Here is a 6,293-nt window from a genome sequence, read left to right as displayed (position 1 = left end):
CATGTGTATTTTGGGAAAAAGGAGAACTTGGGAGTCTTAAAATTGAGGGCATAACATTTTTATGCATAAAATGCTGTGAATAATTTGTAAAAATTAAACAGCCTTTCTCCTCCTTGTAATCTAGCAGCAGCATTAGCATGTGTTCAGGCAATACGCAAAGTTTATTCCAGAGCCTTTCCAGCCAGGAGCCTCCATGCCTTTGATAACCTGGGATCCCTCTTGCTCCTGAGCACTAATATTCTGTTGTTCAGTCTCACTGATTCTCTTTCCTTGCCCCTCTTCTCCACCCACATGTGTTGGATTTTGTTTGCGTTCAGTAGGATTTGTCATCCTCTGCTTGTACTTTCTGAGTTGGTGCACATTACTTCGAGCGTGGGCTATCTGAATGAAAATATGGTAAGTGGTTCAAATGTTCACTTATATTTGATACTTGCTTAATATACACAATTAATATTTTTAGCGTTCTCCTCACCTCGTGTTTTACATCTGCTGAGGGGAGGAAAAAAAACGGAGGAAAGGTTGTGTTGACAGAGAAATGTTCTGCCCCCCTGTCGTCCTAGATAGTGAGACATGGAAATTGCAGACCTCCACTTTCAGAATGGCCTCGTCCTGCAGCTGCTGTGCACCTGGAGATTCACTTCGGGTAAAAAACGCCTCCCGGTCTGCAGCTGTACAGAGACTTGATTTAGGTTGAGTTCTCTGTGCTTCTTACTTTTCCTCCTTGAGTGGTTGATCTAGACAGAAGAAACAGAGATGAAATGGAGCAATATCATTTTAACAGGCAATTGGAGAAAAACTAATTAGCATTTTAATTGTTTTGAATTTTAAGTGGCTTCTGCTTATTCACCATGGGTTGAAGAACTCCCTTCTATGCCTGACCTGATTATATTAATTACTATTCTTAGTGTAGACTGCTTCTGTTACTTGGAATTAATTTTTGTGTAAGGTTAGATGCTCATCTGGTGTCAATGGGTGTACCTCTGTGAAATACAAGGCAGATAATCGGTGCACACCTGCTCAGGATTTGGCCCAGGTTTGGTGTAATTTGGTTGTGCTCTCAGGGTGTGGGTACCATAAGCAGGGCTGATGCCTTTAATTCTGCAAGTCAGGAGTTACTACCCGAGGAGTCCCTTTGCAGCAGGCATTTAAACTCATTAAACGCGTCTTGGTTTGACTGCAGAGTTCTCCAGGGACAGATGGGCCCGCTGCGTGCACGTTGGGAAGCATTGCGGTCTGAGCAGCCCCGGGGAATGTCTCTGCCTGATATGACTGGGGACCTAAAAAGAGGGTGGGTGCTGGAGTCAGAGGCATGCTCCTGTGCAGGAAGAGATCAAAGACAGTGCGAATAAACGTGAACCTATCACCTGGCAATTGGGAAGGTGGATGCTAATACTTCTCTAATTGGTTCTGTCTATTTTCTTTTTTTTTCCCTAAGGCACGCTTAATATAGACTTAAGCAAGTTGAGAATTGTTTTTGGGGAGATTTTGGTTCAGTTGATTCATTATTTTTTTTTTGTGGGATACTTAAATTTTTAGGAGCCTACAAAAAAAGTAAATGGAGACCGTGTTGAAAGAAAACTTTGATTGCAGGAAATAGCTGTCTTATCGTTTCAATATTGGTTTACAAGACAGGTGAAAGAATCTTCGTTTCATTTGTATGTGAAGCTGTGTATGTTACACAAAATAAGGTGTTTTTATTTGTTTTACAGCATCACTGAAGTGCTGTATTAAGAATTGATGCGTAGGTGTGATAGCAGATGCATACATAACCGATTAGTATTCAAAGCTATCGTATAATTAGTCACAGGCTTCTCCATGCATGCTTATTCCTATGTTAATGCTAGAGACTTGTCTACTTCATTTACTCAAAATTAAAATGTGTTCATTCAAAAAGAAAAAAGATATGCTCCATCCAACTTTCAAAATTGTCATTATCACTTTTACAGTGAAAAGTGAGATCTAATTTGTAAAATTCCCTGTAAACATAGGTAATTCTTGATGATTGATTGTTCTTATAGATTTGATCAGGTTGTGATACATGTGATGGTTATTATTATTTTTTCCTACATGCATATTATCTAGAAGGTGACATTTTAAGTAACAAATCCAATACAGTTTAATTTTTGCCATCAAATGAACCTTGTGCTGTCATGGACGAATAGTTTTCTTTCTAAAGTATTTTGCTGAAGGCAACCTGTTTAACTTGTCATTTTAATGTGTTTTGGCTTGGTGTTTGTAAAAGGTTGATGTCTGTAATAAACCTTACATTTTCTTCCCTTCTGCTGCACTGGAAGTAGCACTTCCTTGTGGAAGGTTGTACATTTGGTTGAAGCATTTTTTTTTTCCCTTTAATTATCCAGTTTCTCAAAGTTTTACATGTTTTTTGTATTAAATTTTATTGGAGAAAACATGTTGCTATTTGCATTATTTAGACTGAGATTGCTTCTCTTACCTATGTCATGAATAGCAGTGTTATGTCAGTTTCTGCCTTTTTTTTTTTTTTTTTTTTTTTAAATGTGTGTGTGTATGTAGAACATAGTATTTTGCAGCACCAGCCAGCTTCTGGCAGAAAAACAGTAAAAGACCCCTGAATTTGTTGATTTATTGTTATTTTGAGAGTTGGTTAGGGTACCTCAGAAAACCCATCCTCATGCCCTTGTAGTGCCTGAGGCCGCTGCCAGTAGCATGCAGCCCCACTGGTGCCCTGTAGTGCCCATTTCACGATGTTTGGTGGGATTTTCTGTGGATGAGGATGCATCCATGGCGATGTTGCTTGTCACTTTGGAGTGCCAGAACTGTGTGTGCGTAGGCTCAGGTGAGCAAGGAGGGCTCCTTTTCTGCTCCTGTTTTTGTCCAGCATGAGTGCCAGAAGCTCTCCTGCTCACCTCCCTCCGTGCCTGTGCTTTGTTCCCTCTGTGCTGAGGTCCTCTTTATGGTGCTGGGGGGATTCCTTGTCTGGTGAGCCCGAGGCGGAGGGGGAGATGGATTCAAGGAGATCTCCATCACCCGCACATTTTCCAAGAGGCACTCTTGCATCCTTGGCAGGCAGAATTTGGCCTGAAGAAACAGCCCTTATGTCGGTTGCTGCTGTTCAATTTTAACAGGGGAAAAGATCGCCCTGTTCTTGGTAAGAATTTGTGCTGCTGGTAATAATGCAGTACGCAGAGGAAACCAAACTTCTTGGTGTGAGGGTTTTTCTGTAGGATTGGCAGGGATGAGGGGATTTAACAGGAACTATTTACTATGGAAAACATTAAACAATAATAAATAATTCCATGATGCAATTTTTGTACAAAACGTAGAACTTTCAAGAGAAGTTTCAATTGGAAATACAGCCATGGATATCCATGGAAATTAGGAATAAAACTGATTTATGATGTGTTTACCTTTTGTCTTTGAGTTGGAGTACCTTTAAGTGAGAATTTTATACAAGATAGAAGAGCAATAAATAGGGCAGACCAAAGCTCCTATATACTGAGAAGCAGAAGGTATGTATCATAAGGCTCTTTTTGTCCTATAGTCTATGAGAATTTGTTCTGTAGGCTGCACACTTCAACTGTCTCAATAAATAGAATTCAAAATCGTTGCATTTTTAGGTCAGAGCTCAACTGCGGAGTTAGATTAATCTCCCTAATTTATTCCTTTGTGAACGTTCATTACAAAGCTTTAGGAAAAGGCTTTGACTTGTAAGGAAGAGATGAACTAAAAATATCGGAGATGTAGTTCAATCTCTTGTAGATAACTTGCTCTAGGTAGGAGTTGTACAGATTTTTTTCTCCAATTCCATAATTACTTAAGCATCATGAATTTCATGTGGTTTCACTGTGCCTCCAGTTAAAATGTTCTTTTGTTCCTCAAAGCCTCAGAGTCCTGGGTTTTGAAGGAGTTCGGTGCTCTTCTGCAAATGTTTTTCCCGGCAGGTGTGCACGGGCTTTCCAGCTGGCTTCCTGGGTGTCAGGGCTGTCAATGAAGTCTTGTGGTGGATGATTTCTTTTCCCTTCCCTTCATTTAAAACTTGAACAGTATATTTAAAACCAAACCAAAACAAAAACCTTCTTTTTGTGGAAGTTAGAATGTCTGTTACATTATACAGACTTAACTGAAAACTGAAGTGAGGTAAGCTGTGTGCTGGAGTTGCAGAGGCACTGAAATTCTGTCTACCCACATATGTTGTTTCCTGTTTGTATCTAGTGGATAACTACCTAATGTAACCATTTAAAATGCATAAATTTTTCATGTATTATATTTACACTGATGATACTAAATACTGAATATGGCAATAATATGTCAGTAGAGTTTTGAGGAGAGGGGACTGTAAAAAACTTTTCATTATGAGTGATGAAATACTGAGCAGTATCAGATAAATGTTGCGTATAACACTAAATATTGCAGAACTGTAATATGTTCTTTTAAGATAACATTATATGGCTAACGTGGTGGTAACAGATTGTAGCAGACGAAATGAAAAATAAGTAAAACCTGTTTTTAAGGAGAACCTTTATTTTGAAGTACTTTAATTTCTGCAGGGAAGGTATTTTCAGACTACCTACCCCATTTACGCACAGATACAGCAACTGACTCTGAAACCAGTAACCTTTTTACGTTGGACCAAGAATATGATTGTATCAAAAAGCCACAAGTGTTGTGATATATCAAAAGAGAACTGATTTTATGTGCAGTACACCAAGCATACGCATGCAATGTTTGATAAATTTCAGAATGTTTAATGCCAGATTTAAAGAACATACCACATAGAGGTGCTGTTTTCCTCATAGCATACACACTCTTTATTCCCAGTGACAGTGTGAAGCCTGTTCAGGCATGCAGTACTTTTTAAACAGGCGGGGGTCATGTAAGTTCTGACATCCATGTTTTAACAATTCAGTGGGAGACCTGGTTTTGAGAAGTGTTCAGCACCTTGTATTACAAATGGAGCTGATAAGGGGCCTGAAGTTCGAAAAATCCAGCTCCTTGTTTAAGCTCTGAAGTACAGACAAGTCCACCTCAGGCATTCATTTGAAAAACACCAGTTCTCCTGTATAATTTGTAGTCGTTGTTAGGCCGTACTTCTGCTGAAAAAAAAAAAAAGGATTCTTGGAAAATCCTGTAGCTGATCCAACAGATGCTTTGCTGCCTTGCAATTTTAATCTGAAAAGATACATTGGCAGTTTGTGGTGCTAGCAGTGATTGCAGAGAGATTTTATATATAAACATGTATTTTTCTTTTAATGCAAGTAGTGGTTTAATGAAAGAGCAAAACGGTAATGGAGAAAAATGAGGACTTTTCTCAACAGAAATTGGCTCACGTTCTTCAGATAATCGTAAGCTTTAGTCAGTTACTGGCAACCTTTGCGTTCTGTATGTGAAGGAAGACCCTGTTACATGGGAAATACCTTTGGAGCAGCTGCTCCAGCTGCCTATTAAAAACGTAGCATAGAAGAAGAGAAATCTGGTGGCAGGAGGGTGACACAGAACAGGGGATTGCAGAGTTACGTCCAGGACATGCAGCACCCCCTTGTGCACCTGGAGCTGCTGGCTTGCTATGGCCCCGGCGAGACTGGGTCTATAAAGCATCACTTGCAGAGCTCCTTCTTGGAGGCAGCACCTAGGGAGGAGGATAGCACAGATAATAATGAAAAGGATAGCAAGGTAATCTTGCATCCCTTCACACAGGCCTCCCATTAGCCTGGGGTGCTGTCTGTGGGAGCTACAGGGCTTTTTTTTTTTTTTTTTTTTTAATCTCATAAGGCACTTGGCAGAAGAAGCCCACTCCATTACATGTCCCTGTGGCTGCACAAGAGGGATGCTAACATACCAGAGCCGGAGTTACCTTCGTGGCTATGGCCGGTGCGTGGGGCAGGGGTGTGTCCTTCCCGTACCTTTCCTCCTGCCCTCCTCTGCAGCAGCAGGACCATGTGGGGAGTGTGCTCTTGTACTGCGTGGCATCACACGTGGCACGATTGCCCAGTGCTAAAGGTCTCACGTTACGACGAGTGTTCCTTCAGAGCTGTCTGCATCTGCAGCGCCTCGGGGGATTATTTCAGAATGAAAAAGAGAACCCACGTTCAAAATCTTTGGGAGTTCCCGCTTTGCGCAATCCCTTCTGGCTGTTCCAAGGCCTGACGTGCTTTTTAAGCATTTTCTTTTGTTTACCACAGGGGTTGAACGGTTTCCTTCCTGCTCGCTGGTCAGAGTTGCCTTGCGGCACTGACTGCCCTGAGGTGGGACGTATTCTTCTGGACCACATCTGATTTTTGCATGGGAAGTTTTGAAAAGGGCCTCATGGGGAAATG

This window comes from Cygnus olor, chromosome Z, assembly GCF_009769625.2.
Source record: "Cygnus olor isolate bCygOlo1 chromosome Z, bCygOlo1.pri.v2, whole genome shotgun sequence".
NCBI lineage: Eukaryota > Metazoa > Chordata > Aves > Anseriformes > Anatidae > Cygnus > Cygnus olor.
This window is presented reverse-complemented; position numbering follows the sequence as displayed.